The sequence below is a fragment of the Ranitomeya imitator genome, chromosome 1 (assembly GCF_032444005.1).
Source record: "Ranitomeya imitator isolate aRanImi1 chromosome 1, aRanImi1.pri, whole genome shotgun sequence".
Taxonomy (NCBI): Eukaryota; Metazoa; Chordata; class Amphibia; order Anura; family Dendrobatidae; genus Ranitomeya; species Ranitomeya imitator.
This window is the reverse complement of record NC_091282.1, coordinates 1,154,728,857-1,154,740,966: the sequence shown is the minus strand read 5'-3', so window position 1 is coordinate 1,154,740,966 and position 12,110 is coordinate 1,154,728,857.

Genomic DNA, 12,110 nt, shown 5'->3' with positions numbered 1-12,110 from the left:
CTGTCCCTATAACACCCTATTAGGCCCTCTCTAAATTCTTATTCTAACTATGTGCAGGAAAAATGTAGGTAAAGAATAAACATAGAATGGGATATAGAAAGAGAAAGGGGGGTGGTTTTGATAGACCGGAGAGTATCCACAATGCAACCTAATCATTTTCCCTATTCATGAGACTACCTGACCATGGAGGTTGGCACCCTATATGAACGAGAATGGCGCCCCCATTCCTCGACGGCTCTCCCTAAATAGTCCCTATCAGAGTAAGCAACTAAATGTTAGGGTCTCATTTAGGCCCCGGGGTTGTTGTGTCTTTAGACAATAAATCCATTTTGTCTCGCATTGTAGAACCCTCCTGTCCCATTTGCCCCCCTTTTTTTGGTGCGGTTACCTTATCAGTTCCCATAAATCTCAAGCCCAAAGTCTCCCCATTATGATTGTTGGCCATGTGTCTTGCCAAAGGCGTGTCTTTTTGAGGATAATATCTCTCAAATGTTTGCCCACCCATCTCCTGAATTCTCTTAAGGTCTTGCCAATATATTCCAGGCTGCAAGGGCAAGTTGTTTTGTAAATTATTCCCTTAAATTGGCAGTTTATGAAATGGTGAATTTTATATTCCTCGTTTGTGACATTACTTCTAAAAGACTGACGAGTGTCTATATCAGGACATCCCACACATCCACTGCATTTGTAACATCCCTTTATTCTATTTGTAAGCCATGTTTAATTTTTTAAGGGAGAGAAGTGGCTATTCACCACCCTGTCTCCTATTGATTGACCTTTCTGGAAAGTTATCAGAGGGTGGGATCCCACCATGTCTCCAATGTCGTCGTCCATCTGCAGAATGGGCCAGTGTTTTTTGAGGATTGATCGGACCTGTGCTGCTCCAGAGTTGTAAGTCGTAATGAAACGGCAAAGGGGGATTTCCTCTTTTGTACATGTCGAATTTAGAAGACGGGCCCTATTCATACTTCTTGTCTCCCTATAAGCTTTTCGGAGAATGCCGGCTGGGTAACCCCTATTAAAAAATCGTTATCGCAGATCTGCCGCTTGTTCCTGATAATCATGTTCTGTAGAGCAATTACGACGTACCCTCATGTATTGTCCCTTGGGGATCCCCTTCTTCAAAGCGACTGGGGTGGTAGCTATCCCATCTAAGAAGGGCATTTGTAGACGTAGGTTTTCTATATATTTTTGTGTCAATTCTGCCATCTGGGGTTTTTTGAATATTGATGTCTAGAAACGGAATCGCCTCGTTCTGATATTCGAAAGTGAATGTCAGGCCCAGGGGGTTGTCATTAAGCTTAGTCACAAAACTGACAAGCTCTGGAACATTCCCCCTCCATACCATCAGCATGTCATCGATATAGCATGCCCAGAATGTTATCTTTGAGTATTCCTTTTACACATTAGGCATTGTGTCTACGGTGGATTTATGTACTATTATGTAGAGATTGGAAGCAATTTATGCGTTTCACAGTGCGTTCCATATGAATGCATACCGGAGGTGATGCGCATAGCAGCCGCGCAGCTCCTATTCACAATGTGACCGGAAAGAGTATGTGCGCTCCACTGCTGCGTGTCAGCTAGAGACGCACGGATGTGACGATCTTCCCCTTGTTTACGGCGTCCTATTTAAAGTATTTGGTCACACGCGGTAAGTCCGCTCCTTCATGATAATGTGTGGTGAGTGACCGCACATTCTATCCCCATGCTATATTCAACGGCTTCTCCCCTGATGAAGAAACGCGTCGGGAGATGTGTACATTTGGGGATGTTAGGTTATGGTCCCAGAATTGATCCGAGTAAGGGGTAATGTGTGGATGAAGTGAGGCCTCCCCCTGAACTTATGGACATCTGTGAACCACTCTAACCATTTCAGTAAAGGAAGAAACAAAAACGGGTGAGCTCATTCCTTTATTGTATACACCTAGGCAATAACTGTATAAATGTTGGACTGATTTTATTGCCAATGAAAGTAAGATGGATTATGCTTTCCCTTTGGCCTTTCTGATCACAGTGGGAATAGTGAACTTTTTTTGCCTATGGTGATACTGGCAGTGTGTTAACTAATGAGTTGCTTTATAAATGCACCATTACCTGGGCTGGATTAGTGTGTGAACCTTGGTGAGGTTCATTATTCATGCAGTGAACTTTTGGCAAGGTGCCAACTGCCGAACTAGTACCCTATTGTGCTCACACTGCAGTAATAAGTAATAGCATATAAAACTGCGTGGTGTTTATTGTTTGTTTGTTTAGTCTTTTGGAATTTTAGTACAATAGGAAATTAAAGGTTACGTTTTAAATGATCCCTTAACACTTTTTACCTTGCTGTATAAACCAAACATTTTTATGGATACAATTATTCATCTATACAGTTTACCAATTGCTACATTACAGTAGTATACAAAACTACAAAAAAATCCCAACATTTTTTATGGATTCAGTTAGTCATAAATACAGTTTAACGTGCTTCGTGTAAGAGTATGTTGGGTTCAAATTTTTAAAAACCACTTGGCCTGGTACAGTTCACAAAATTTAATTGGTCAAAAAATGTACTATTACCAATTAAACTGTAGAACCTGCTTTGTGTGAAATTTCATTGGTTTGAAATAAAAACCAAAATTGACCCACTATAGGTATTCAAATGTGCTATCTCATGGCACACATCAGCTGGAAGCTCTGCAGCACGATCTCAGTGAAGTGGCAACATGCTCTGCTGAAGCTAATTTGATTAGGAGATAAACCACACACCGTGGCAGAGCTACTTAATGCAATAACAGACCAGATAAATCTGTGGATTTTGCTGCTGATCCTCCAACCAGGCATGGCTGTGTGTGATAATAGGCATAACCTGGTGGCAGCTGTGAAGCTTGGCAAGCTCACATATGTACCATGTGTTAGGGGTCGAGTTTCCACTTCTGCACAGGGGGAATCTCGAGCCACCTCCGCTGCGGTCTCCCATTCTTGTCCAGCTGCAGTGGAGTCTGCTCAGCAAAGACGTCGGTCCCAGCGTCTTGCTCATTCTCACTCTGTTCTGAGAGTTACTGCTGCTTCTCCAGTCTCTGCCATTAAAGCCAGTGCTGGTCAGCAGCGAGCGGACTTCTCTGGGACTAAGTCCTTGTCTGCACGTACTGAGCATGCCCAGGGTAAGATCTCCCGTTGGAGATCGAGGGTCATGTGCTCAGGCTCTGCAACACATTCCATTTATCCTGTTGGCAGGTCTTGGAAGGGCAAAGGTGCTGTGGCCACTTCCTGTGCTGCTGCTGTATAAACTGCGCATGACCGCACGGCCATGCGCTAGTATTGTCTTTCAATCGCTAATGAGTGTATGTTGTGAGTGCAAGTCGTCCTTGGATACCCCTACCCTATTGAATGACTGTTTGCGGAAGGTGTATGGCTGCTACCTAGCACCCGACGTATCCTACAGCACTAGTCACACATTATAGCGTCCAGTTGCTGTGACCGCCAGTACGGCGCCGTGCACTTCCTCTGTGCTTTCCTTACCCAAGCCTGGGTGGTTAGTGGCGTTTGTCAGTGCGGCACTGCATGCACTCTTGTGCCTTAATATTGCTCTTCAGTTTCCTTACACACCCAGTTGCGGTGTTGTGCCAGCAAGGGTCTAATCGGACTTTAATCCTAGTTGGGGTTGAGTTCGCTGACTACTTGCTCGCGCTTTAGGTGCGGTACCGCGGTCCTGTGCCTTAACAGGATTGCTTCTTTCACGCTGGGTGAGGTTAACCCACGCGTGTATACTTTAGTGTACCGCCATATAGTCTGCTAATTGCTAGCAGCAGGTTTTCACCTGCACGGTGGACCCCGGACTGCGAACGCATCTATACCATCTGTCTTGGTGCGTTCCGCCAGTCCTAACACCATGCTTGGCCCACATGTTCTACTTGGTAGCTCAACGATTTATGAAAACCTACTCAGATTTGCCAAAGCTTCTCATCAAGGTACGCCACTTCAGCAGCCATTTCTGCAAGTCAGCTACAACTGCTGCTGCTCTGGCAGTGATGTAGCAGCGCATGCAAGTGCCAGCTCACTGACTGGTGTGCGAACTCACCACGCACTGGAACTCCACACTGCACATGCTGGCAACGCTTTGTGAGCAGCAGATGCCAAAGATTGTGAGCGGCATTGACGCCATCATAAGCGCAATGATCCCGATTCTGTGCCTACTTAAACAGTTGCTGCAGACAATTAAACATGTAGCTTTGCATGTGCACCAGGTGGAGATGGAGGAAGACAGGAGATGGAGGAAGACAGCTCATCGTCATCTCATCTGTTCAGAGAGGAATGGGTAACCATGAGTTCATGAAGGCTGAGAAGGAGCAGGAACTGGCTAATAGCATAACAGAGGCTAGTATGCCTTGGAGGTGTTATGCTGCCCTGCTATTAGTGTCTTGTCTGAGCGGGATTTTAGTGCCACCGGGGGGTCAAAACAGGAACTGCTGAAAGGCTCACTCAGATAAAAATGAACAAAGCTTGGACTACCCCAAATTTTTAAACACCACCAGATGACAGCAGCACATAAAGAGTTTTAAATCTTTGAATGAGGTCCACCATTTGTTGCCTTCAAGGGTCTTTGGATGATTGAATGACCATACTTATTATTTTTTCCTGCATTTGCACAAGTGCAAAGTTTTTATGAGTGTAGGAGTGCATCATCTAAACTTTCTGAATTTTTTATTGAGGCCCACAAGTTGTTACCTTCAATGGTCTATGGAAAAGCCTGTTTATATTTTTTCCTGGCTTCGCACTGTGTGCAGAGCCTTTATGAGAGTAGGATTACCACAACTACACTTCATTCAGAAATTCTGAATGAGGTACTACAGGTGGTGTCTTCAAGGTTGTATGGATGACCCTGCTTTGAAATTTTTGGCAGACTTTGGACTGTGCAGAACTTTTATGAGAGAAGGAGTGCCACAACTATACATTTTTCACAATATTTGAATGAGATAGTACAATTGGTGACTTGAAGGGTGTATGGATGACCCTGCTTGTATTTTTTGGTAGGTTTTGTGCATGAGTCCCGCCTTTATGTCTAATAGATGGTGTATCTGAGTCCTTCTTACATCAAATTTTTGGCATTTCTTGCTTTCTTCATAAATTACACTGAAATTTCCATTTTTTAAAAAAAAAACATTTTTGGTTTACTTAAATTATTATATATTTTTTAAAATCCGTTTTAAATTTTGCCTTATATACAAGTCATGCAGGAAAAAATGTAGTGAACTAAAAGTGTGACACCATTGTTCTCAGCAGTGATCTAGGAGACAGAGATGCTTCCAGTGGTCTTCCCTATGCTGTTCTCCTGTCATTCAGTACGTTTTCCATCCATTTTAACATTTTCACTGCCCCCAGACCTCCTTGTGGGGTCTGCCAGAAAAGTGCTCGGATTTCTTATTGACTCCCATTATACTTGTTTTTAAAAACATTAGGAATTGTTCGGTTCGAATAACAAACATCCGATCATTTAAGCGTTCTCTCATCTCTGCAGATTACATTGTTTTGCTGAGTATGAAGGCTACACATCAGAAATGTACCGTATATTCCTGCGTTCAGAGGGACTTTTAGTACTGCAGGAAAACACATTGTATAGATTTAGAAAAGTTTCAGTAATATCAGAAACATAAAGAAAAGCAATAAAATGTTCTGACTCCTCCACACACTCCTGTACAATTTTTTGTATCCCAGCCCAACTAACCACACTCTGTCTGTCTCCAATATAAAATAACACCCTTCGTCAAATGCTGTCATCTCGCCCTTTACAGTAAGCTAGCGATTGACATGCATTTACATAAAAGAGGTGGCAAAAAAAAAAAAATATCAATTTGCTCTGAGCCTCCATTGACCTTTAATAAGTCCACAACTGGAGTAGGCAGGGACACCTTAAAAGCACCAGATGGCATAAACACACGGTAGCAAATTTATGCGTAAGCGCTTTTGCTTTTAGTCAAATTTTCGGTTTTACATTAGGTCAAGGGATTTCTGGCTATCTAGTACTTGTAGTGAATTATCAATCTCCCTCTAAGCAAATCTTACAAGACACAAAATGATTGAACAACTTGCTTTTTCTCTTTTTGCAAAGTTCAGCCAGTTTCCTTGGAGACATGAGACATGCATTGCTTACAGGTGTATTCTTAAAGGTGAGGTCTGGCCACTGATGTGTGCACACACCGTTACATGCACATATAGAAATTGTTACATTTTCTTATTTATATCGTTACATTGCTGGATCTTGAACGACATGTTAACACTTTCTCATCAGGAACATAGTAGACTTATCCAACTAAAGCCTGTTGTAATGTCATTTTGCAGAAATTTTCTGTATCCCTTGGTTGACAACTGTGTCTCTGCTGCTTCCCTGGTCTGTGTTTGGTTGCAGCAGTGACATTACATCAACAGCCCTGCAGACAATCACTGAGTTCAGAAGGTCATGCAGTTTGCATTAGTAAAGGCACTGAAGTCAGTATTTGGTTACAGCGCTGTAGATTTGATGTCACCACTGCAGCCAAAGAAAAAGGACTGGGGAAAGCAGAGGAGACTCAGCGCTAAACCTGTACTGGGTAAATAAAGAACAGTTTAATATTTTTAGAACATCTTGAACTATGTAGAAAACTACATAGTTAAGCTACATACAGCTAAGCATCAAGACGCTGCAGTTATTTCAACAGCAGTTAGTCACGGCAGGAGTCAGGACTCCACACTATGTATCTGTCTCTTTTGGGTATGTCTGCTGAGTAAGCACTTCTTATTACTTCGAACTAGCTTTTCTTTTAACCCTTCTAACCCCTTCACCATGTTCACATATGCCCTTACAGTGTTTGCTCCATAAATCCTCACACTTCTTCTCTATCCTCAGACCCCAGCACCCACTATCCAAATAATCATCTCCCCTTCCCTCTTACCTACCCACCTGACCTCTGCTGACCTGCTCCTCAACCTCAGATCTCTAATAAAACATAAAACAAGCCAGCCACTCTCTTTCTCCCACCTGCTCTCCCTCTCTCTGCTTCTCCACACTGCTGGCGACATAGTGGACCCCCACAGCTCATACCTCCCATTACAACCCCCTCGTACCGCTACCTAATATTAACTACCGCAATCTTTCCAACTTAAGACCCGTGCCCCTGACACCCACCCCCCTGCTCCCTCTCTCTGGAGCACTCTGGAAATCATCTGTAATAAGATGCATGTGATTCAAGACCTCTATCTCTCACAACCTTGCCTTCCTCGGCCTCACAGAAACATGGCTGACACCCTCCGACACTGCCTCCCCTGCTGTGCTGTATTATGGCGGCCTCCAGTTCACCCACACGCCTCGCTCTAGCAACAGACATGTGAAGGTGTGGGTCTTCTCCTTTCCACTAACTGCACCTTCAACCAATCCCATGTCTACCCTCCCTTATCCTCCCCCTTTTGAAATCCACTCTGTCCTCATCTACACTCCCTCCAACCTCCAAGTGGCAGTCATATACCAACCTACAGGCCCGTCCACTGCTTTTATTGACCAATTCTTGACCTAGCTTCTTCACTTTCTTTCCACTGACATTCCCACTATCATCATGGGTGATTTCAACATCCCCACTGATACACTTCAGTCAACAGCCTCCAAATTTCTCTCCCTTACTTCATCTTTTGTACTTACACTAGACCGGGTCTTTACCTGTCTCTGCTCTCTATATAACTTCACCACCTCCCCATTCCCTCTATCTGACCAACATCTGCTCACTTTCTCATCCCTGTCCTCCTCCTCACCTGTCACCCATGTCCAGCAACATGCACATCCCAGCAGAAACCTCGCACAACTAGACACCCACACACTTTCTTACTATATCCTACCACTAGCATCCATATCCTTGCTCCATGACACACAGTCTTTTCTACAATGCCACTATCACATCAGCTATTTACAGGGTTGCCCTTCCCGTCCATGGCAGAGTGCGACATATCAATAGACAACCCTGGTACAATAACCTCCCTAAAAAGCTCCGGCAAATATCCAGGGTTGCAGAGCGGCATTGAAAGAAAATAAACTCACAAGATGATTTCACTGCATTGAAGCAGAAAATGCTCTCTTTCAAATCTGCTCTCACCTCTGCTAAACAGGCCTACTACACAACCCTTATATCCTCCAACCCCAAACAGTTATTCAAAACTTTTAACTCTGTCCTCCACCCACCACTGCCCCCTCCAACCTCCCTCATCTCTGCTGAGGACTTTGCTACACACTGCAAAAATAAAATCGACCAAACAAGGCAAGTCTTTATTGTTCAACCTCCACAACCCCTTTGTATACCTGACCAATGCCCAAACCCCATAACCTCCCTGTCCGACATCACTGAAGGGGAGCTTAATTGTCTTCTCTCCAAATCACACCTCACCACTTGTGCACTAGACCCCATCCCATCCCACCTCCTCCCCAACCTCACCACCACATTTATCCCATCCCTAACCCATCTCTTCAACCCATCACTAACTTCTGGTACCTTCCCTTCTGCTTTCAAGCATGCCACATTCACGCCTATCCTTAAAAAGCCAACCCTAGACTCAACCGCTATTTCCAGCTATCACCCAATGCTCCCTTTCGCCTCCAAACTCCTGGAGCAGCACGTCCACGCTGAACTTTCCTCCCACCTCTCATCTAACTTGCTGTTTGACAATCTACCATCTGGTTTCTGCCCCCAACATTCCACTGAAACTGCCCTGACCAAAATGACTAACGACCTACTTACAGTCAAAGCTAACGGACAATACTCTATACTACTCCTTCTAGACCTGTCCTCTGCCTTCAACACAGTTGATCACTGCCTCCTACTATGATCCTCTCCTCCTTTGGCATCAAAGACCTCGCCCTATCCTGGATCTCCTTATACCTTTCCAACTGCACATTCAGTGTCTCCCACTCCCACACTACCTCCTCATCCCACCCTCTCTCTGTTGGAATCCCCCAAGGCTCTGTTCTTGGTCCCTTAAAATTCTCAATCTATACACTTGGCCTGGGACAACTCATAAAGTCCCATGGATTCCAGTACCACCTGTATGTTGACGACACTCAGATCTACCTCTCTGGCCCAGACAGCACCTCTTTGCTGTCCAAAATCCCGGAGTGTCTATCAGCCATATCATCCTTCTTCTCCTCTCGCTTCCTCAAACTCAACGTGGACAAATCTGAACTCATCATCTTTTCTCCATCTTACAGATCTTCCTTACCTGATCTATCTATCACCATTAATGACATCACACTTTTCCTTGTACCTGAAGTCCGCTGCCTCAAAGTAACCCTTGACTTTGCCCTGTCCTTCAAACTGCACATCCAAGCTCTTTCCACCTCCTGTTGCCTCCAACTCAAAAATATCTCCAGAATCCATCCTTTCCTCAACCCTCAATCTACTAAAATGCTTGTGCATACCCTCATCATCTCCCGCCTCGACTACTGCAACATCCTTTTCTGTGGCCTCCCTGCTAACACTCTCCCACCTCTCCATTCCATCCTTAAAGGGACTCTGTCACCCCCTCCAGCCGTTAGAAACTAAAAGAGTCACCTTGTGCAGCAGTAATGCTGCATTCTGACAAGGTGGCTCTTTTAGTTATTGGTGCAGTCAAAGCAGAAATAAAGCGTTTTATAATTTCGCAAAAACACCTGTCTTCAGTCAAGGAGGCAGGTCTTAACCCCCCTGCTGCACACGCCACACTGCCGTCACTCAAGGCTTCTTCGGCGCTGGGAGCCACCCCCTACGCACTGTTTTCAAATCAAATCCGGCGCCTGCGCTGTTTTGTTCTGCCTGGGGCAGGTGAAGTGAGCGCTGCCCGTCTGACCTCAGATGCAGTCTCGCAGACTGCACCTGTGAGACCACCCAGCTTGTGAATCCCAGCCCAGCAGTATGTTATGCATTATGCACAGTGGACCAATGTGGGCATGCGCTAGCGATGCGTTCGCCACTACAATCAATGGCAGCCTTAACGGACTACATTACATCGCTTTATGCCGCGGTGTAATGTAGTCCGTTAAACGTACCGCCATAACGCAATGTGACCCTAGCCTTAGCTTCAAGTCTCCTAAAGAGTCTACTAAAGCAAGTAAAAAGTAGAAAAAAAATGTTGATAGAAAAATGAAAAAATTATAAAACCTCAAATCACCCCCCTTTTGCCCCATTCAAAATAAAACAATAAAAAATATACAAGTTTGGTATTGTGGCATTTAGAAACGCCCAATTTATCAAAATATCAAAATAATTAATTTGATCAGTAAATGATGTATAGAGAAAAAAGTTCAAAACGCCAGAATTACGTTATTTGCTTTTGCACAACATTGCAATAACAGGCGATCAAAACATCATATTTATCCCAAAATGGTATCAATCAAAACATCAGCTTGGCTCTGAAGAAATAAGTCATCACCCAGTCCTAAATCCTTACAAATGGAGACGCTACGGACTGGGAAAATCTCTCAATTTTCTTTTGCTTATTTTTTTTTTTACAAATGTTGCATTTTTTTTTACAAAATCTTTTTACAGCAAAAAAAAGCTTGAAAAATGCTCTGTGATCTGAAATGTTGCCACGTGGACTAATTAAAAGTCCACTTTTTTACTTTACATTTTTGGAGTGCTGCCTCCTTGTTGTTTCTATTAGTGATGAGCGAGTGTACTCGTTGCTCGGGTGACCTCCGAGTATTTGTTAGTGTTTGGAGACTTAGTTTTCATAACGGCAGCTGAATGATTTACAGCTATTAGCCAGGCTGAGTACATGTGGAGGTTGCCTGGTTGCTAGGGAATCCCCACATGTAATCAAGCTGAATAGCTGTAAATCATGCTACTGAAGCGATGAAAACGTAATCTCCGAGCAGTCATAAATACTTGGAGACCACCCGAGCATGCTCGGGAAATCCCGAGCAACGAGTACACTCGCTCATCACTAGTTTCTATCTATCTGCCTGTCTTGCTATCTAACTATTCTATTTTCCTTTCTCTATATTCACATTATTGATCTGCAATCCTTGATGAACCAAATGTAAGTGGCATCAGTTGATGGTACGAATATAAAAATCAATATTTTATCAGGCATTTTAAATTCTAATTTCATATGTAATTGCTGTTGATTATATATAAGTAATTCCATTTAAAAAAGAAGAGTAAAACTTAATGAAAAGGCACGACGGACTCTGGAAACTCAGAATGTTTCAATAGAAACCTGAAACAATTCTCCCAGTTGAGGAGCGCAGAAGAACCTGTGTATAAATGGTTGTTTTGTGATTTATACTGGCCTCTATTATTTTTGATACATCTTATCAGGCCGTGTTCTCCCACTCATTCCTCACTGATAAAAGTGACATGTCTGTAATAGAAGTGTTCCTTATAAGCAATCCTCCTACTGAAGGCCTGCATTGTATAGACCACAGATTTTTGTTAGTACAGCATTTCAATAGCTTACTCACTGGTTTATATTAAGTTCTTTTCAATTTATTACCCAAGAAAAATTACAGTATTTATTTGCATGGTCCCAACAAGCTGACCACTAAAAATCCCTGAAAATAAAATTCTCACCTAATAGTTTAAAAAATAGCATTAAAAATGAGAAACTCTTTAAAGGCATTCTGTTTTCTTTGTCTGGAGATTTAGGCCAATCAGGGCAAGAATTCAGCTATGCCGCCACCTGCAACTTCTTATTATCCAAGGTATTACATGTTTATGGTTCTAAGAAAAATAGTATTATCTTGATTGTTAGCTTAGACATTTTATGTAACAATCACAGCTGGCAGTGTTCATTAGCAATGCAACAAGGGAAAACACAGCCTCATCAGAAGCGGATTGATTGGGCATATAATAACATATATTTACCGCCTTCACCATCAGGTGAGTCACACTGTCACTGCAGATTAATGCACAGCTGGATCCATGCCCTGTAGTTGTATAACTGATACAGAATAACAGCTCTCAGCACCGTCATACCAAAAAACAGGTAAAATCTATATCATTTTGTTCCATCCTATATCAGACTGGGGATTCGCAGATGCTCTCCGGGACCAGGAAATCTTTCCATCAATTTCCTGAATGTAATGATAATGTAGGTACCAATTTTTTCTATCAATGCAAAAAAATCAGGTTACA